Source organism: Monodelphis domestica, chromosome 1 (assembly GCF_027887165.1).
Source record: "Monodelphis domestica isolate mMonDom1 chromosome 1, mMonDom1.pri, whole genome shotgun sequence".
In the NCBI taxonomy this organism is placed as follows: domain Eukaryota; kingdom Metazoa; phylum Chordata; class Mammalia; order Didelphimorphia; family Didelphidae; genus Monodelphis; species Monodelphis domestica.
In genome coordinates, this window is record NC_077227.1 from 626,151,433 (window position 1) to 626,174,086 (window position 22,654).

The 22,654-nt window shown below is 34.7% G+C and overlaps 1 protein-coding gene across 14 annotated transcripts in view; it reads right to left on the reverse strand.

Moving 5' to 3' along the window:
• Positions 1-22,654, reverse strand: part of PLCB4 (phospholipase C beta 4) — a 470,050-nt gene that overhangs the window by 432,287 nt on the left and 15,109 nt on the right. For 7 of the 14 annotated variants that reach the window (XM_016427842.2, XM_016427824.2, XM_016427839.2 and 4 more), the window contains exon 2: positions 6,781-6,852. The exons of the other annotated variants lie outside the window; for them this stretch is intronic. The gene's annotated coding sequence lies outside the window, so the exon portion shown is untranslated. The remainder of the gene's footprint in view (positions 1-6,780; positions 6,853-22,654) is intronic. 14 annotated transcript variants of the gene reach the window in all.

Sequence of the window (22,654 nt, forward strand, 5' to 3'; positions counted from 1 at the left end):
TTGCTTTCTCCTTGCTTTCACCACATCACCAGCCCACCCTCTTTTCCAGACATGTCCTAGGCTACTTCTCCATGCAAATATTCATTGCCAATGTTATCGTGCCCAATAGGAGCCTCTTTACTACCTTGTGGTAGCTATCAACTTTTATTCTTCCAAGTCTGTAGCATTTCATAATTTGTCTCCATGATACCACTAGAATTTTTTAAAAGATGGGTCTCTGGGGGGCAGCTGGTAGCTCAGTGGATTGAGAGCCAGGCCTAGAGACAGGAGATCCTAAGTTCAAATCTGACCTCAGACACTTCCCAGATGTGTGACCCTGGACAAGTCACTTGACCCCCCTTGCCTAGTCCTTATCACTCTTCTGCCTTGGAACCAATGCACAGTATTGATTCCCAGTTTGAAGGTAAGGATTAAAAAAAATGGTTTTATTTTTTAAATATATGGTCATTTTAAAAAACTGCACAAATTTCCCAAAGAAAATCAACCCTATACTTTTCTTTCTGTTCACTCCTGGGTCCCATTTTGGATAAATGTTGAGTAAACTTGGGTAAAAAAAAATAAATTTTGCAAGTATAAGATAGGAGAGGCATAGTTGAGCAGGAGTTGTTCTGAAAAAACTCTAGAAGGTTTAGTATATTGATTCAAGAGTTTGATGTGGTAGTCAGGAAAGGTAAAAGGATCTTAAGCTAAATTAAGAGGGCATGGTTTTTAGTAATGAGAAGTCACAAATTTACTATATTCTGCTTTCATTAGACCTTATTATCTGGGGTACTCTGTTTAGCTCCAGAAAACATGATTTATGAAATGCACTGACAAATTAGACAGCATCCAGAGGAGAGCAACAAGATGATGAAGGATTTATAATTCATGACATGTGAGATCAGTTGAAGAAACAGTGCAGGATATTTTTTGTTCTTTAATCATTTCAGTTGGGTCCATTCTTCATGATCCCATTTTGGGTTTTTTTAGCCAAGATCCATTTTCTTCTCTAGCTCATTCTACAGATAAGAAAACCGAGGCAATTAAATGATTTTCCCAGGGCTGCACAACTAGTATTTGAGGTCACATTTGAACTCAGGTCTTTCTATCTCCAGGTCCAGAATTCTAATGACTGAACCACCCACCTGCCCTCAAAAATGATCTATTTATCAAAAGAAGCCCTTTCCACATCACATACGCTCCTGGTTTGTCTCTCTGATCTTATACAACTATTGTTGCTTTTGGCTATTTAGCCATTTTTCAGTTGTGTCCAATTTCAAATCAGTAATTCCTAACTCCAGAACCAGCATTCTATCCAGAGGTGACCCTTGGCACATATTTACTCTAGAAAAAAGGAAGTCTTGGAGAGACATGAGAGCTATTCAACTTCTGGAAGGGTTGTCATACCAAGAAGAGATTAAATTTGTAAATTTGTTCTGCTTGGCCTTAAAGGACCAAATAATGCATAATGAGTAGAAGTTACAGAGAAGTAAATTTAAATTTTATATCAGGAAAAACTTCCTAAAAATAAGAATTATCCAAAGTATAATGGGCTGCCTTGAAAAGTAATGAGTTCCTTTTCTTTGAAGGTTTTTAAGAATAGGCTGGATGACCTCGGATATGATAGATATGTGCTACTGTGGATTTCTACTGTATATAGGTTGTTCTAAAGCAGTGGTTCTCAACCTTTCTAATGCCGTGACCCCGCAATACAGTTCCTCATGTTGCAGTGACCCCAAACCAAAAAATTATTTTGGTGGCTACTTCAAAACTGTAATTTTGCTACAGTTATGATTCTGAATGTAAATACCTGATATGCATTATGTATTCTCATTGCTACAAATTGAGAAGTTGAGAACCGCTGTTCTAGATGATCAATGAAGTCCATACCTACTCTCAGATACTATGATTCTATCTAACCACAGTGTTCATCCAAATTATATGCACTATGAAACAATGCTGTGAGTCTTCTATCTAGTGACATATCATTGTCTAAACAAAGTGCATTTTTCATCTACTCTTTTTTTTTTCTCATGTGACCAGTTAAGCCAAATTCATTTGAGTGATTATAGGTCTCATTTAGAAGATTAAATAATGTTCTGGGGTTTGATGAAACCCTTACAATGTCTTTACAAAGGTGACAAAAGATGAAAACAATTAATGCTAAAAATCTACAGGAAGATAATTCACATTCTATGGTGATTCTATGAATTGTTTTAACTGCTTTGGAAAAAAATCTGGAATAATTCAACTGATGCATTATCATCTGCAAAGAATAGCTGACAGACTTAAAAATTTAATGGTATTTGTCTTCCATGACAGTAGCAAATGGTTTTGGTTACCTATTTTATGATTTATTTAATATCAATAATCAAAAGATCAAAGAAATGACAATTACTATTTTTATTTTTACAAACATAGAGACTATTTTACTTTCTTTTTTCTTCCCTTTTTTTTTTGCTTGGGATCTCTTCCACAAAATGACTAATATGGAAAAATGTTACATGATTACACATGTAAAATCAATATCAGATTGTTTACTGTCTCAGGGAAGGAAGAGGGAGAAGATTTGGAACAAAAAAATTTAATTAATATTAAAAATTGATTTTACATTTAATTGGAAAATTTATTTTTAAAAAGTATAGATACTGACAGAGAGATATTAAGGACCCTTGACAGAACTCAAAAGAATGAAGTGAATCCATAGTAAAACTCACAAAGTCAGTTAGTTCTCATCCTACTCTAAGGCAGTTTCCTCTAAAATTTTTATTTTCAAGCCAAATAAAAGTTCTTGGCACAAGTTTTTCTTGAGATAAGACTTTTGTGATTAAAAGTCAAATGGAAATGGTTTTCCATTTATCCTATTTTACTTTCAATAAATATAATATTTTTTAAATATAGATAGACACTTATGAATGTAGGTCATACTCTGAAAATGAGTTTTAAAGCAAAAAAAAAATCAATACAATGCCTCCTCTGCCTCAGACAATTTCCTTAGGAAATAGTAATTCATATGCAATATGTAAAAGGTGTGGGGGAAATCACATCTAACATTACATACTCTCATATGATACATACGCCACAGCTAGACCATTAGCCTTACGTACCACCATACACACATCAAAGTTTCATTAAAGGGGAAAAGGTCCCATGTTGCCAAAGCTCCCAGTACTAGCACTTGCCCACTTTACCTTTCCTGTCAGATCATCCCCAGAACACTTTCACCACAACAACTGCCTCTTCTTTTGTGATACTGCTCTTACAACATCCAGAACATTCCAAAGCTCATTAAAACCACCTCAGTTAGGGAGTGCTCTGGGGATTTCTGGAGGACTCCCAATAATCTCCACAAAATTATAATCACTCAGTCCTTTTAGTAGTCACTCTCTCAACAGAAGGAGATGGGAGGAACTTTCACAGAAGTGACAATACCTATGTCTGTCCTCCACTTTCTGCTGTAGAGAATGCTTATCTCTTAAAATTATCCTTCTTATAATGCCAACCATGTCCACCCTTTCCTCTTCTCATTAGGGTGAGGGCAACTCTAATTTTCTGAATGTGGCAAAGAGGGAATTACCTAAATGACATGAAATTATGATTTCTAATTCTAATAGATCTGGATTCTAATCCCCTCCCTTCTGGGAGCCCCAGAGTCCTTATTTCTGAAATGAAAGGGCAGGGCTTGATGATCTCTAAGGACCATTCAAGTTCTAAACCTGTGATCACAAAATTTGGGAAGATCACTATTTATTGAGGGAATCTGATGTTTGTGCCCCATGGTGCCACACTGCCTGAGAGACCCTGGCAAGAAGGCTTCTGGCTCTGCTCCTGTACATATATACATATAAAGAAGGCTCTCCACTAGAAGCCCTAAGGCACTCAGGGACCTAAAAATCAACCTTGTATTTAACTCTTTAATTTTCATCTGAAAGGTCATAGTCTCATAGCAATTGCTTACTCTCCCTGCAAAATGCTATCATACATATTTATGCTTTCATATATATATATACATATATATATGTATATATATACACACATATATATATACTCTCATTTATATTTATATATGTGTATAAATAACAATATATTTACAAATATATACAGAGATAGATGGCAAAATGGATAGACACTGGGCTGAGAAATAGGAAGATTCATCTCCCTGAGTTCAAATCTGGCCTCAGACACTAGATGAAAAATCTTAACACAAGTCATTTAACCCTGTTTGCCTTAGTTTCCTTATCTGTAAAATGTGCCAGAGAAGGCAATAGCAAACTACTGCAGTTCCTCTGCCAAGAAAACCTGAAATGGTGTCACAAAGTCAGACATGATTGAAATGAGAGAATATATACATGTATGTGTGTGTATGTACACATGAGTATTCATGTATAATATTATCTATGTATATGTTTTTGCTCCTACACAATCTAGTTCTCTGGCTATTTCTAAGAAGTCTAAATGCTCCTTGCAAAATTCTCATTAATTATTCTTCCTTATATGCATTTGTGTTGGCAGAACAATGGAGAAGATCTCCCCCCTGAAAGGAACAACACCACCTGTACCTGCCTTCCTCTCTTAGCTTCATAAACATTTTTAGCTCCTAGAAGGCATATTGTAAACAGTGACACAGACTATTTACCTCAGATAATGTTTTTATTTAAGTCAGCTTTGACAGTAGGAGTGTATAGCTTATATGCAAGATGCTACAGCAATAAACAAGGGTGCATATATATATATATATATATACACGTTTGTATATAAATTTTAATAACCCTTACCTTCTGTCTTAGAATCAATACTGAATATTAGTCCCAAGGCAGATGAGCAGAAAGGGCTAGGCAATGGGGGTTAAGTGACTTGTGCAGAATCACACAACTAGGAAGTATCTGAGGCAACATTTGAACCTGGGTCCTCCCAACTTCAGGTCTAGCACGCAATCCACTGGGCTACCTAGCTGTCCCAACAAGGGTATATTTACTGACTAAAGGATCAGCCTGGAGAAACATCCTTAGAGATTTGGTTACCAAATGAGGTGTCTTTCTGGCCAAACCAACTCATGAAGACAATTTGCTATGGTGGTAAGGAAGAGTGATTTCTTTTGCTAAAGACAGTATGATATAATGAAATGAAATAATACATACTTGAAGACTGAAGAATGGTTAAAAAAGAAAATGTAATATTATTAGAGATAAATTATTATTAATTTATAAGTTTATTATTAATTAGATAAGTTTATAATTAATTAGAGATAAGATATTACTTCTCTATTCAAAATGATTGATTATCATCTGTGACCATGTTAATAATTTACTTGGCAAACTTCAAATAAGAAGGCACTTATCATGCAAGTAAAGCAGACTGTTTGCAGCCTAAGTTAGTAAAAATGGCTAGTGAATTGAATAAATGATTACAGTCCTGATTTTGTCACTAATAGGCTCCTAAATTTAGTACCTAGAACATCATTTTAAGTTCTCATTGTCTTGATTTCATTATAATGCATTAGAAAGAAAAGATGTGTATATTAAGGAACAAAGGCAAAATTTTCCAAAATAGTAAAAACTATATATGTTACAGAGTTGCATATACACAACTGAAAATGAAGCACACGGAGAAAAAGCAAACACATTTCAGTTTGCGGTTGTTTGAATGTCTCCTTTCAAGATACCCAGATTATTTTCTAAACACATAAATAACTGTCTTATTCCCTAGATAAACTTTCAACTAATTCAGGTTTCAGTAGTTACAATAATCAGAAAGTAAATTATTACCCCACCCCACATGATCCTAAAATAGTAAAGTTATAGATTGACCCTAGAGCAAACTGATCATTTGCTACAATATAGGGTTAAAGTTTATTGCTAAAGAGAAAAAGAGAAAGAGTTGATCTATGTGGCACATACAAGTCAAAAATCTACATATCTATTTTAGTCAAAACTCCCCATGTGGAAACCAATATCCTCACTTCCGATTCAAAGGTAAGTATCAGCTATATTATGTGTGTTAAATGCTATGGGGTTTTTTCCTGCCTTATCTAGATCCCCAGAAAAAAGAGAAAAGGAAGAATTTGGTATGGAAAAAGCCATAGGAGGAAGAAAGTAAGCCTATATGGATTTGTTGCTGTTATTAAGTCACGTTCAATTCTTTGTGGCCTCATTTGGCATTTTCCTTGCAAAAATATTGGAGTGGCTTGCAATTTCCTTCTCCAGACATTTTACAGATGAGGCAAATCTGAGGCTAAGGCTGGATTTGAACTCAAGTCTTCCTGACTCCAGTCCTGGTGCTCCATCCAATGTACCATGTAGCTACCCTGAATGGCTAATATAGCTCAAAATCTACATTGGAAGTTAATTAAATAATATTCCAGGGGCAGCTGGGTAGCTCAGTGGATTGAGAGTCAAGCCTAGAGATGGGAGGTCCTAGGTTCAAATCTGACCTCAGACACTTCCCAGCTGTGTGACTCTGGGCAAGTCACTTGACCCCCATTGCCTAGTCCTTACCACTCCTGCCTTGGAGCCAATACACAGTATTGACTCCAAGAAGGAAGGTAAGGGTTTAAAAATAAATAAATAAATAATATTCCATGTTGTGTTGAAGCCACTATTACCATAGCCATCTAAAAGCTGATTATTATAAGTACATTTGAATTAGCGTAGGAAAAAGTAATAGCAAGAAAAAAATGAATTTATTATAAAGTATCACATTTTCATCTTGCTGTTTCTTGTAGTCATTTGCACTAATTGACTAGTCATTAGGAAAAAGCCACCTGGAGTATGGACTCCATGCTGTCATTCACCTAACTTTTACCAGCATTTGCTGAGCAGGAGGAGGGAAAAGCAGGAGGTCATATGAGGCGAGGGTTCCACTTTCACAATAGCACTGAAAGAGACACACAAAATAAAACCATCTTCACAGTCTGGAATTTGGCTTGCTGACCCTGCCAGACACCACTACTGTAAACCTGGCCCTGGATATAAAATAAAACACTGGATTTATTTCTTTTCACTGGGGAAATCCTGTGTGTAAAAAATGCCACAGACTACTCTGCAATTGGCCCTGGAATGTAGGCAAGTGTGTATTATTACCTTTGCATGTAATGCACAGATGGTACATAACATTAAATCCAGCCCTAGAACTGGAGGGACGATGGTTAGAGAGCAAACATATTGTTATGTGTTTTGCTTTTTAAAGTTTTCTTGGCCCAAGATGTTAGGTAAGTTTCCTTTCCAATAAAGGAACAATGCCAAATGTTGGAAAGGAAATTTGCCTGATTTAATGGGCAAGAACATAAAACCTGGAAAAGGGAGTATTATGGGAAAATCCAGAGCAATATGACCATTTGAGGCAGGCTTCCAAGTTTCTGCCTGAAGAGAACCAGGGTCAGAGAATAGGATTTCTGTGGGTAGTGATTATAAACATACTGCACAATGGTTGCCAGAGCTAATTAGAACAATCATAAATGGAAGTTGGGTCTTTTTACCTAAAAAGCCACAGGTCCATCTATCACATGAGTGGAGTAAATTTCCATTAACTTGTATATGTACTGAGACCTTCTCCCTCCCATATGTACTTTCCCATTGGCAGTGTGTCATTTTGGATAAAAAGGTGGGTTTAATGTAAAGTCGTTCTAGTTCAAATCACACTACTAGTAGTACTAGGTGACCCTATACAAGTCATTCACCTTCTAGATATCTCCTGCAGCTCCCTAGGCTTTATCTACAAAGTCATAGATAAGTTGAAATAAGGTGAAAGGAGATCCCACACCAGGAATTCCCTCCACTAAGGAAATCAGATATTTTACATATTTCTGCCTAGTTTTCAAATATTTGGGCGGCCAATAGTTACAAAGTCTGAAATACAATTTTATGGGAAAACTATCTGTTCTATGAATATACATATGTTAACCAGCCAGGGAAGAGTCTTAAGAAAGAAGCTACCAGATAAGTTTAGAGTCAAAATTTTTAGATGTCGAATTGCCTTCCAAATCATCTCGTCCAACTACTTCATTTTAAAAATGATGAAACTGAGTTCCAGAGAGGTAAAATGGTTTCCCCAAATAGCAAAGCTGGATTCAAACACAGGCCTTTTAAAAATTAATCACCTATTTGTCCCTTTTCCTTCCTCACCTATTAGGTTTACCAGGACTGTTCCTACTTCAAACAAGTCAAACAGGACACTATTTGCAAGTGCAAATATATAAATTTGTCTAAATTCTACTTATATTGTTACTGTCAACAGCCAGTGACCATTTGTCAGTATGCCTGATGGGCCTATGCAGATAAAATAATCAACAATGGGGCATGCAGTTCTTATCACTCTGTCTCAAAAGAAAACACCCATTTAAAGCTAGGTAAAACCCAGATGATTATAATATGAATTAAAAAGGTCATGGAGGAACTTCTATTATGAGGTAAACTAGAAAGATAAGTAATGTGAAAAGATTTAAATCAATAGGAATATAACTGAAGTTTTCCAAATCATAAATATAAATTTAATCATAATACTAAAACTAGAAAAGGACTGTTTCTAAAAACCCTTTTTTTCCCCAAAGAAATTGGATGAAGATCTAAAAGAATCACTACTTCATCAGTGGTACTTACCCACAACAAATTGTAGGTATCTACAACTGTTTTTATAAAATGTATATGGTAGGTATAGTTATAAATTTGAAAATAAAAAAAGTCATGATGAGTTTAGATAAATTCATGGACAACATCTCCACAAAAAATTAGCAATTGAAATGAAAGATGACGAAGCTAAAATTTCCAAGAAACAGCATGAAAAGTAAATATCTTTCCCATAAAACCTCTGCTAAAGATAGACAAGTCGGATGTAATATGTTATTAACAATATTCTTTTCAGATCAATGCTTATGTCCCTCCAATTCCAAATAGTTGCAGAATGGCATTTTTTTTTTGCAAGCACAAGTTTTGATAAAGCAGTTAGATGTTACAAGTGATAAAGCGCTGGGCTTTAAGTTAAGAAGAATCGAGTCCAAATCCAGCCCAAGCACTTACTAGCTGTGGGACTCTGAGCACGTCACACAAGTTTCTTCAACTGAAAAATGGAAATAATAACAGCACCTACCTGCAGGAATTATTATGAAGATCAAATGAGATAATATTTGAAGCCCTTAGTACTGTACCTGGCACACTATGAATGCTAGTTAAAATTATAATTATGGCTAATACTAGGTATATCCTGGGAGAATTTCACTTTGATAAGCCTTTCTATTACATTACCATCTCAAAGTCCATGGATGCAAAGGACCTGTCGTATCCTCATATAAGGAACTCCCAGGTAAGGAAATTCCTTCTTAGCAATATAAGTCAGCACTTTTCTTTGCAATACATGCTGTTGTTGTTCAATCACTTTTCAGGTATGTCAGAAGCTTTGTAACCTGGGATTTTCTTGGCAAAGATACTGTTCCTTAAATTCTATACAATCTTCTGCTACATAAGAAGTACTAACTATAACATTAGCTAGTTTGAGAGTTCTTCAATATTTTGATGGATCTATAATTTCATTGACGTACATCCTCTCTCTAGTGGCAGATTCTAGAAATAATGCAAAATAAAGCATAGTCCCAAGTTATGTCTATCCATCTAATGTAGATATTGAAATACCTCAAACATATTACCTTAGCCAGCTCCCAGCCTCTCTAAATGATATGAATAAGCAAGGCTTTCCTGTCACATTTGGGCAAAATTAAGAACCAGTCTCTTGACAACTGTACATCAATAGATTTTCCACTAAAATCCATGACTTCTCTATATACAAAAGAATAGTTTCCCAGTGTGCAACCAGCAACATCAAAATGGTATAAACTCCATGAAAAATCTTTATATTTTTCATTTTAGAAATTTGCTTAGGATCAAATTTAATATGCAGATGTACTGATATAATTTAAAGAAGTACGCCCATTTGAACTGAGGCAGAAAAATTTATTGGGAGAAAAATGAGGAAAAACTAGATACGGACTGTGAATACTATATAAACACTTCCCAAAAAATAAATACTACCTCTTTGAAGTTGATGAAAACCTAGTAAAAATATTTACCCAGTAAACATCTTAATAAAATAAACTGTTATGAGTGTAGAGAAATCTATTTTAACAACTTCATACATGCCCACAAGAGGCAATAGACTCTCCGCCCCCGGAACATTTGGAACATTTTTACACACAATATGTGAACAGTCTGGGATGCACCAAAGCAAAAAATGAGGACTTGAAGCTGGCATATTAACTATAAACACTAGATTCTTTGTTCTATAGTTTTAGACCAAGCTTTCCAGAGATACTGTTCTTGCTGCTGATCAGGGTCATATGTCAAAGCATCACTTTTGATTTCCAGGGTTGCCATTTAAATCAGTAATTTTTTAACATTAATATTTTCAAGAACTTAAAAATCTTATCCAATTATTCTTTGACACTGAACTTCCTTGTGGATAGCAGTTTCACATTTAGGTATATTTTTCATTAATTTTCCATATTTTAGTTAATTATACTTTTTAATATATATCTGGTTGGCAAATCTCCTTAGATAAAATATGATACAATTATCTAATAAAATTAAATAGGTTGTGGTTCTTTTTTTTCCCAAATAGTGACTTAACTGTGTATTAAAACTTGGCAGCAAACTCACTCATTCATAGCTAACACTTTTCAATAATTCAAAAAAAAAGTTACCATGCAACTACACTAGTCTATTTGCTGTTCCAAATGCACAATTACCCATCTTTGTGCTTTGGCTGTGACTGTCACCCAAGCCCAGAATGCTCTTTCTCCTAACCTCAAACCTCTTTCTCAAGTGGCTATTTTTTTCCTCCCTAAGCTCCCTCTATTAGACTGTGAACTCCTTGACTTCAGGGAGTGTTTGGGAGCTTTGATGCTTTTTTTCTTTTAACTTTCTTTGTATCTTGAGCATTTTAGTACAGTCCCTGGAATATAGTAGATTATTAATATATGTGGGGGCAGTTGGAGGGGGTTGAGTGTGTGTGGGTGTACTAGCTGCCCCAATACTATGTCTTCAGTATTGTGTATACTACAAGCTCCCTGAGGACATTGACTATTTTTGCATTTTCGTTGCATCCTCAGGACTTAGTTCGATGCCTTGAACAGAGAAAATTCTTGATATGTTTTGTTCTCTGAATGATTAATTGAGAAAACATAGTGTCAGTTATAGATAATACACGGATCTCTTTTTACTCAAAGGTATTTTTCAGCTTGATCAATTTTCACAAAAGACTTAAGTAAATTTCATATTGAAAATTTATGAAATGAAAATGAAAAAAACATTAAGTGAAGGGCTTTACTGAGAATGAAGGTACCAGAATGAGGGGCAGAAACACATGGACTTTAGTTCTGGCACTTCTGCTTTCTGTTCTTAAGCAAATCTATTAAGCTCTCTGGTCTCAGCTTTCTCCTCTGTCAAATGAAGGGGATAGGCAAACATAGTGGACTTTCAAGTCCAAAAGTTCAGCATTTGCAAAACATTCCACGAAATTCAGGCGCCAAGAAAATTTTTGCCAATCATTTCTATACTTACAAGAGAGTTCTCATTATGGTGGGCAAAAAAACTTTCTACAAAGCAATTATTTAAAAAAAGGATATATATTTAATTTTGTATGCAAAAAATATCACCAAGCACATTAGTGGCCTTAGAATGAATAATTTCCAGCCTCAAAAAAGATTACTGTCAAATTGTTGAGGATTTGTAAAAAAGAAAAATCCTTGTACTTAGAGGAAATTACATTCACTCAAACTCTTTTTGATGCATGCACTCAAAACTATAGTCTGAAAGCACATTTACTTTTTATTGTATAGCAAATGGGTTGTATTGTCAAAATACATAGGTTTCACACTAGATTCTTTCCTTATGGCTATAAACAAATACTAACAGTCCATTTTTTAAGTAGTATTATCCCTTTTTAACAATTATTTGTTTGTTGGTTGCTTATGAAACCATTTTAAAAAAATTAACAATATGTTCCATTAGAAAAAATAAGTAATTCAGCTGATATGGATATACTATCCAATTTTGCTTCCCTGGTCTCATGTCCCTACAAAGTCAGAGTAAATTAACTCCTTTATATTCCAAACTACTTTTGCTTTTACTTCACTTCCTTGAACTCATAGAGCATTCATCCACATTAGGGCTTTGATCTTGCTTTGAGATTCCTCCAAAGGACTATTTTGTTACCATTAGCTGATGTGCTCACTAGCCCTGTTCGGCTATATCTACAAAACTGTCCATTTTGGCTGAATTGATTAGTTTGATTCCTTCTTTGCTCTTCCTCAAGTAACCAATTGTTTAATTTAACTGACCATTAAATAACCATTGTCTGGTCATTACAGTGACAGAGAATTAAGCATGCATTATCCTTTACGGTGTCTTTCTCCCTGTAACTAGGTGGTGCAGCGGATAGAGCAATGAACCTGAAGTCAGGAAGACTCATCTTCATGAGTTCAAATCTGGTCTTTTATTTTTCTCTTTTTGAATTTTCTTTTCCAAATCTGGCCTCAAATACTTACTAGGGTGATCCTGAGCAAGTCATTTAACCAACCCTGTTTGTCTCACTTCCTCATTCATAAAATGGGCTGAAGATGGAAATGGCAAACCTTTTCAGTATCTTTCTTTGCCAAGAAAACCCCAAATAGGATGACAGATTTGGATATGACTGAAATGACTGAACAACAATGCCTATCTCCAGAATACTGAGCATCCATACTTGCAGCAAATAGCAGTGAACTGAACTTGAGTTCTATTCAATTTAATAAATATTTATTGGGCATGTACTATGTGTTCAAGCAAAGATGTAAAAATGGAGACTTGAATCCAGGGCTTCAATCCCCAGAAGTCCTTGCTCCACTTCCCCAGAATGCTTTGTAATATCACTGAATTCTCACCTGGGCCAAGATCAAGATGGGGTATTTAACCTGATTGGAAAGGCTTCTGGGCTCTCTCATTTCTTTCCTGTTTCCACTCGCAAGCAGATGGGTCTTTTCATGATGTAGGTGAGATTGTCTAGGCCTCTCTCTGGCCTAGACACGTGCTTTTCTTACTTGTATATTCTTAAGTTCTTAATCTTAAATAAACCTCTAAAAATATATATATAAATATATATAAAAATAAAAAATAAACCTCTAAAAAATAATACTCCTTGCAGAGAGAAACTAATTTCTACCCTGCCTCAGTTTCCCCTAAATTTTAATTTTTACAAAGAAAAAACAAAATAAGCATGACATCTATAGTGTAGAATGTATGTTATGAATTCAATTTAATTTAGCACATTTGTGCCTATTGCTTCTTTAACTGAAATTATTATAATTTTAAAATGCCAAACTCAAATGTGATGTTTACTTCATTATAAAGTAACAAAAGTGGTGTTATAGGCAGAGTGCATATTGAACAGTATTTAGTTTCAGGTAGACCTGGGTTCAAATAACTTTCAGTGCTCTCAGATACCTTTCTAAAAATATAAATAGAAGAACAGTTACTAATTTGAATCACTATCAGGGGCTTCTTCATAGGAGTTACCATTACCAATGAAATAATATATATGAAGCTTAAAAAGGTATGCAAGAAAAGGTTCTTTCCATACAATATTTAAAGATCAGGGATCAAGTATGGCTGAATCTGTAATTTCAGGAATAAAAAGAAGTCTCATGTAAGGAAGCTATCTACCAATGCATGTGTGCCCCTCTTTAAGTAATTTACTCTCCAAAACTGTCTAACAAACTGAGAAGCTAGGTCAATCAATCAAAAAACATTTATTAAGTGCCAGGCACTGTGACAAGCACTGGTGGCACAAAATGAGGAAAATTCAGGCACTGTTCTCTAGGAGTGTACAATTTAGTGGATGTTCACTAAATCTTACAATCTAAGTACCTTGCTATGGGTCACATAGTCAATATAAAGGAGATATAGGCTATGAATTCTAATCTTCCTGGTTCCATGGCCAATGTTCTATTCATTATGCTACTATGCCTCTCTTTAATACAATATTTAAACAAGTGGTAAAATAAATTAAAATAGTGATCAGCAATGGAGAGAAAATCCTAGCAGATATTTTAGTGCAGCTACATGTTCCAAGAGGAAGAAAAGAAATACTTGTACACAGGGTCTTCATCTCTAAAATATCATTTTTTTCAATCCAAAGAATTAAAACTTTCATAAGTACTGTATAATTGAAAATCTGTTACCCTAGAAAAGAATTACATTTCCCAGGAGCTCATTGATTTCCTGTCATTATATACTTCCTGTAGACAAGGGATATTAGGCAGGGACATGGAGGGTCCCACCTCTTTACTTCCTGTCCCAAGTTTGGTGGTGGTAAGGCAGGTATTTGAACTGGCTGATCAGCCATGGGCAAGTGGTCTTTATTTTGTATCCTCTTTTATTCTTTGATTTCTAAAAAAAAAAAAAGTAGTTGTTTATGAAGGAACTGACAGGGTTTGTGCTCTGCTGGCATAGCCTCCCAAAATCCAGTCACTTCTCTACCATGGCATAATTCTGAGCCATGAGTAGCAGAAATTTTTGCCACTGAGTGACTCATATTTCTGATGTCACTATTAAAGTCACTGTACCTAAGGAAGGTTGGTGAGGTAAAAGTCATTTGTAAAGAAAAAGTAAAACATGTTTCTTCAAGTGTGGCATTGCTATGTGTTTAGTCTTTGGTAGGCAACTCACTTAAGAACAGAATTTTTTAAACTACATTTTAAATAATAGTCTCCAATATCATTAATAAATCTCCTAAAATGTAATATTTTATTATTTGAGATTTAATTTTAATTTTTACATTTTATGACAACCAGGACATGGAGAAAAAAACTCTCAATTTTTTAAAGGATAGCCTAGATAAGTATTTTAAGCCACGTTTCTCCTACCAAGGCTTTTTGCCCACCCCACCCACCCTCACAAACTCCGAACTCTCTTTGGAACTGCTGCCTTTTTCTTTCCCTACTTTTTGCCTGGTTGCTTACCCTCCTGGCATTATCTACTGTACTACTGTTTTATTCTGAAAATTATTTGTACTCACACAGTAGTTCAGTTAAAAAGGAAATGGATCTCTCTCTTTTTTTTTTTTTGGTGAGAAACCTTTGTATTCTACTTCTCCTTGGCTGACACAGTTTTAGTTTGAGGAACTTATCCTAGAACTCTTAGTGGAGAAGAGATAAAACTCTTCTCTCACCCATCTGCTTGATCGAGTTCCTCTTTCCTCGCTGCTGCCTTTGGTTGCTGCTGCCTAACCTGCTTGCTCCTAGTCTGTTCCTGCTCTGGCTATAGTCCCAGCCTCTACTTCATTCCTGCTGGTAGTTGCCACTGTATCTTCAGAACTTACAAATTGGAGCTGATCTCCGGGCATCTGGTAAAAACTGAGGTGTATTTTTCCTTAGGCAACAATTAGCCTCCTAACTCCCTCTCCACATGGCTGGAGAAACTAGCGTTTTACCTCAGGGGGGGAGGGAAGAAGGAAGTTACTCTTCCAAACAGGAAGTAAATTACAACCATAGCATACTCTTTGAAAGAACAGTACCTGGCCTATTTCAAATAGCTTCTACCATTCATGAGTGCACTGATCTTTTCACTTATCTTGCCTGAGATTCAGGGGAGAAATTCATCTCCCTATAACCCTTTGTCATTTGGGCCTGCCCAGTCTCTAAGATTCAACCAGTTTGAGATTCCTCAACCCCATGTTCTCCCTCACTATGGGAAGTACCACAGTTCTGACAAAAGAAATATGAACAGATAGAAAAAGGAACTTTAAAGATAGTGGACATGAAAATTTTAAGACTCTTCACACTTCATTTTTTATGAAAGTCTCTGTATTTTAATGTATTTTGCTGATTGTTTTGTTTAAGATGTTATTTTGTTGTTTTAAGTTCATAGATTAATGTATTTAATTCTATTCTGTTATACCAAATCATTTTAATCTACTGTGTTTTAACTACTGTTACATTCTGTTACTTTCCCTTTCCCCTATGGCTACTGAACAAAATATTGTAAAATATTGTAAAAAACCATAAATAGGGTTTTTTTTCCATTATGCTTTTGTTAATTGTCATGTAGATGATGGATGAACTCAACCTGGCTAACAACCTTTGAAGAATTTAATGAGCTAAGAATTTAAATGGTAATTCTAAGGGGTCTTCAGAAATAATTTTAATTAACTAGTTGGTTCTGAATGGATGATTATTTTTTATATTTATATTATAAAGAATGTTGTATTAAAGGTAGAGAAACAAAGAAATATTCCTACCTAGATGTTTTTATGAAGCAGGATGCCAAAAAGAGCTCCTGCAAATCTCTTCAGTTTAATTTACTTCCACCAGAACAATCTAGATTTCTTGGTGATGTTCTAGACATCATCTAGACATCTAGACAAAAATAAGTTTTACTTTGTGTAAAAATATTTTTTCAAAGGTTGAAAGATTTGCTACATCTTTAAAAATTGTGACAAATATCCATCAGTTCATAAGGGTTTTTTTTTTGTCATACAGCAACTTATATGAAATATGATAGTGGGTTTGTTTGCTATTGTAATTAATTGGGCTATTGTGAATTTTAGGAACTTTGGTACTTCTTTGAATGTTCATTATCTACTGATTTACTGTTTTATTCTGAAAATCATTTGTACTCAAACAATGGTTAAGTTAAAAAGGAAATGGATCTCATTTTTTTTTATGGGAAACCTTTGTATTCTGCCTCTCTTTAGCTGACACAGTGTGTCAATGATTTTGTAAGCTATATGTTTTTGATTTTTTAAAAACTCTTTTTATTATTTTTTTTGCTTGCATGTGCAATACACTATTTCATTTTTATTTTTCTCTCCTTTTTGTATTTGAAGCACATCACCCGTATTGAAATTTTTCTTTATTTTTTTTATTTTGCAATAATATAAGTTTAAAATACATTTGTCCTACTATTAATGCATACCCAAAAAGTTTTAGACTATAAAAATGATGCCATTGATAGTTTAATAAAATTATGGGACTTTGTGTTTTGCTAGGAGCCCAATGATTTCCTGTCAGTATTTTGTATCCTCTTTATTACTTGATTTCTAATAATCATTAATATATCTCCTATAATATAATATTTTTATTTATTGGTTTCTTTCCTTACTTGATTCCTAATAGGTAAAATATGATGAATGGTCTGGAATTTTATGTTAGTTACTGATTTCATTCAATTGTCTTTGTATTCTATTCAGCTCTAAATGATGAACATATGTTAAAAGCTCCCTAAATAAGCCAATAGAGTCTCCTGTATATAAATAAGGAAATTAATATTGGCTCTGGGTTTATTTGATGTGTGGTTAACCAGGAAAATCACAAGTACATTACTGGCCCAGTCCATCCCAGATGTGGTTTGATCCTATAATCGTAAGGCATAGATGCCAGAGGGAAAAAAGAATATTACATTTCCTTCTAGAATCACATAAAATATAGTAAAATTTAACTTTGTTATTGTATTATAATTAACACATGAAAATATGCATAAACTGGAAATTAACTTTGGAAAAAAATTCAAACATGAAATTCAAACAAGTCATAAAACACCTAGAAAAAAATTAAAGATAATGAAAATAATAATTTGTGCATAATGTTTCCTCTTCATATTACAGGCAAAAATACTGAATACACTATCAGATTCTGAAAAGGTCAAATTGTACTAATGTATTTAATAAATCAAATTCATTTTATATGTAGTACTGTACTGGTATATGTTTAATGATAACCTCTCTGGGGGGAAAAAAAACTTAACCTGCTTTATGAACACTTTCTCCATTACTTTCTTTAGTTTAGTGACAACTAGGAAAACAAATCAAGCTCTGATTTGTAAAATTTTTCTTTCCAAGGTGTAAAAGCTCATATTGAAAATTTAATAAAAATCATCTGAGCTGGTAAGATTCAGCTCCAGCAGGCCACTGAATTTATATGCCACAAAGATACTGAATTCTAGTGTTTGTACCTAAAAAATGTCAGTGGTCATTTTAAAGTTCTAGAATTAAATTCTAGAATATAGCTATGGATTTTAAAACACGCCACTTTTTTTGGCAATAATATACAACAAAATAACAACTGACAAGCATCTTTGACATTTGAAAAACATTTTCATCACAAGCCTATGAAATATATAGCGCAAGTATTTCTGTATCCATTTTACAGATGAGGAAACTACAGGCCCTGGCCCAAGAGTCAATTGAGTCCAGACTGAAACTAAAGTTTTCTGATTTCAAGTCCAGAGCTCTTCCTGCTCTGTATCTTACTAACAACCTATTACCCAATAACTGAGAAATATTTTCCCAACAACCCATTATAGCTGAGAAAACTAAAGCAACGCCATTTTGTCTATAGGCCCTTTATCTTAGCCCTGGCACTTTCAGTATTGCAGCCTGTACTCTGTCTGGGTCCTTCTTTTAGGCTAGGACAGCAAGGACCGCCCTATCTATTTGTGAGGGCTCCAAGAGATAGCTAATCTGAAGAAGGGCCTTTCCTGTGACTAGCCCCCAGCCACAGGCCTGTCCTATCAAAGTACACCACATCCCTTTTCCCTACCCAGCAAGCTCTCAGCAACAAAGCTGGTCTAATTCAGAGGTGCCCAGTACCTGATTTACCTCTGGCCTAATTAAAACCCAGATAAGCTTTGTTCCTTCGTTCCTTAGGAGTCTTTGGTTGCACAGATGGGGCTCCCTAAGTGTAGAACCCAATAAATCTTCAGTAATCCCTCAATGGCTCCTAAATTTCTGGTTCCATTCTGATTTGTTCCAGTACTGACAACTTTACCCACTGACATGTGGAGGAAGAATTTTTTTTTTTTGCTATCAAAAAATTACACAGATAATATTATTTAAATTAATTTTCTGAAGGGAAAAAATTTAACAAACTAATTTGTTATATAGAATCAAAAAAATTAATGCCTTCTGTTTTTAATAGTGTGTCTTCTCAACCTAAAAAGTATTTTGTTAGTTTGCTGATATTATTATATAAACATATAAAACTAAAAAAAAGAATATCGATTGTATTATCTCCTTTTTTAGCCCACAAGCACTAGAATAAATGAAAAAAGAATACCTACCATTCTGCTTTATAAAACAATTGTATGCTATTTTTTTTAAACCCTTACCTTCTGTCTTAGAATCAATGCTGTATATTTGTTCTAAGGCAGAAGAGTGGAAAGGGCTAGGCAATGGGGATTAAGTGACCTAAGAAGGGTCACACAGCAAGAAAGTATCTGAGACCAAATTTAAACTGAGGACCTTCTTCCTCTAGGCCTGGTTCTCAACTCACTGAGCAACCTAACTGATCCCATATCAGTTTATTTTCAAGAGATGTAAACTGTGTATAAGAAGAGTACTGACTACCAAAATTATTTCATCACTGAGATTCCTTCACTTATATAGACCATCAACTAATCTATAACATGGGGGGCGGGGGCGCTAAAAGCATAGCCATTTTTCTTTAACAGAAAAAGTACATTTATTTTTTATTTATAATTAAATGTCAAAAGAATTTCAATATATATGAATTACTTATCAAATAAAAAAGTTAGTAGCCATTTATGGAAATGGATTTTAAACTCATTTAGGATAGGTATTTTAAACCTAAGATTATTAAATATAGTGAAATAAAAATATGTGTGGAAAACTGAACAGCAAAGACCCCTTTTGACTTGTTTTCTAACTTAGTGTGACTACATTAAAATATCTGTGAATAGTCAGTAGTAGGCAAAATTTAAGTTAAATGATTCCTATAGGAGATCATCTTTTTCAATAAGTATATTTTTTAGACTTAACACTATTTTGACTATTTTGCATATTTAACAGTTTTCCCCACCCCCACTCAGGATCAATCAGATTAGGATCTGGTCAATTCTTAATACCACAAAGTGAAGGAAGGAGTTATGTAAATAACACAATCTGTTATTTAAATTTTTATTTGGAATACATTTTTTGTTCCCATTTGGATATGCTTAATATTCTAGGAAATAAATAAGGAAATCTGGCATCAAAGAGGGCCTTAAGAAGAAATTTTGCACCAAATTTTTCACCAGAGTGAAACTTTTATTAAATTAGGTAATATCAATTAGCCCAGGGCTGACATATAGCAGTTGCTTAATAAGTCAGGGCTAATACAGAATATTAGTTTTTATTCTCACATGAAGTAGAAATGGAGACTTTGTTCAGTTCAGCACAAAACTCCTTGCAAAAAGTACAAAATTCTAACCTATTTCCTAAGGTAGAAGAGCTGATTTTTTATCTGTACAGAATCCTAAATCTATATTCAGGTTCTTTGGTATAGTCGCATTTGGAGAGGGGCTTTGGTATATTTGGAAGTATCCTTGAACCATAAGTCAGCAGACCTGAATTCTTATCTGATTGATAATAGTCATGATTCCTACTTCCAAATGAGGGGGTGTTTGGCAGGTAGCACACATTAAACAGTCTGCTATAATACAATTCATGTACACAGGGCCACACCTGGGAAGAGAAGAAGCTATAGACAGGTAGTAGAAAGGGGACCTTCGTGGTCAGGAGAATGAAGGAAACTCACAAGGTTCCTTGGTAGTTATTTGGGACCAAGTACTGAAAGCAGATGTTGGTGCAGTGGCTAGAATGCTGGGTTTAGAACTGGGAAGCATGAATTTAAATCAGGCCTTAAGACACTAGCTATATGATCTTGAGCAAATCACTAAATTTCTGTTTTCCTTAAATCCAGTGAAGAAGGAAATGGTAAACCGTTTTTGCACCTTTTTACCATCTTTGCCAAGAAAAACCTCATGAACTCTACTGGTATGCTATGGTTCACAGCTTCTTGAAGACTTGAACATGACTAAACAACTAATTGTACCATCTTACATAGCTCCTGTCAATCAGATGGCATGGATCTGGCCACACTTCCCCAACTCTCAGTTTCCTTTCTAGTAAAATCTGAATATTAATCCATGCCCTGAGTACCTCCGACGATTGTTGTGAGAGTCAAATAAAATAATGTTTTATTATAGTTTTGAAAATACAAAACACTATACAAACATGAAATTGAATGATTATTATTACTAGGACAAATAGGCAAAGCATCATCCTGGCAGAAATCCAGCTCTTCTGACTCAGCGCCTTTCTTTGGAATCTAATATTCCTGATATCATGAACAGATTCAGTCAATCCTTTTCTGTACCATATTATTTTATGGTTCATGGCTCTCTCTATAGGAAACAACTTTATTACTGCATTCTTCTTTGTCACGTTGGGCTCCTATCCTGAGGATCTTTGCAATCTCAATGTTATTTCTGGGCTGGAGGAAACAGATTCAGCAGGTAATGGCCAAACAGAGATAATAATTATAGTGGGAGCTTTTACTTTTTTTTTTATCAATTCTTACCTAAGAGTTTCTAATCTGTCTTTTAGAATCACAGAATATTTGGATTTGAAGGGATGTCAGAAGTCATTCATTCTAACAGTAACCTGTATCCCTTGGACAGTATCTCTACTGAGTCATCCATCCTCTGCTTTAAGACCTCCAGTAGTGAGGAAGTTATTTGTCAAATAAGTCATCACCATCAAGATATATTGAATCCACAGAGAAATAAAAAGTAATCAAGTATCCTATAGATTTAATTTTATAAAGGAAGTCTTGATATACAGAACTATTAAAATTAGTTATATTTGTATTTGGGATTAATATGCCAGTTAACTGCGACTTAAATTGCCTTTGTTCCTCTAGACAGCTATAAAAGAAGTATTTCTATGCTACTTCTGATAGAAAGGAGAGGAACATATCAGCTGTCTCAAAATCCTTCAAAGTGAATGAGGGATGGACAGAATGAGGACAAATTTAAGACTCTCAAGAGGGCCCCATAGCTTCAGTGAGACTTCTCATAACATTCTCAAGTCTCTCTTTTCTGAGTACAGTTATTAAGCTTTTCTGAGCAGTTGCAATCACTGCACTGAAACTAAAATCCTATCTTTTTCTCCACTAGACCTATGAATGATTATATAGATAATAATTGCAATGTACTTAGACAGAATTTTTCATCAAAAGCTACTAATGTAATTGTAAAAATCTGACATATTCTTTCTGAGAAGGGAAAAAGCCCTTGTATTTATACATCCTCATCACCTTAAGTTTAAGCTGCTATTTAATCATGTAAAATAGATATGGTGTCAGGAAGTTCTGAGTTTGAATCTTGCTCCAGATGCTTATTAGCTGTGTGATCTTGAGTAAGTCCCTTAACCTCCCTCAGTTTCAGTATCTTTATCTGGAAAATGGGGATAAGAAAAGACTCATCTTCTTGACTAAAGAAAGAATCCACGAGAAGGAAATGGCAATACATGTGCCTTTTTCAATATCTGACCCGCTACCGTAGCTTTGAGGGATGATAGTGCCAGTCCTTCATGGGAAATCCAAGCAAGAATTTCCATTTTTGTCAGAGGGACCAAAGGATGGTTGCAAAACCCCAAATTTATCCCACATTCTACTTCAAGTGTCCAAGAGAGCTCAACTCAGCAGTACAGGATGTACTGATTACCCCTATTAACATATTAAGATAACTACATATTGCATTAACTATATAATGTGAATAATATCTTATAGAAGAAATAGCAATGAAACCGAAAAGGCTACATTGAATTCCCAGTTCAATTTCCTAATAGTCATGTGACTCTGGACAAGTAATCAAAT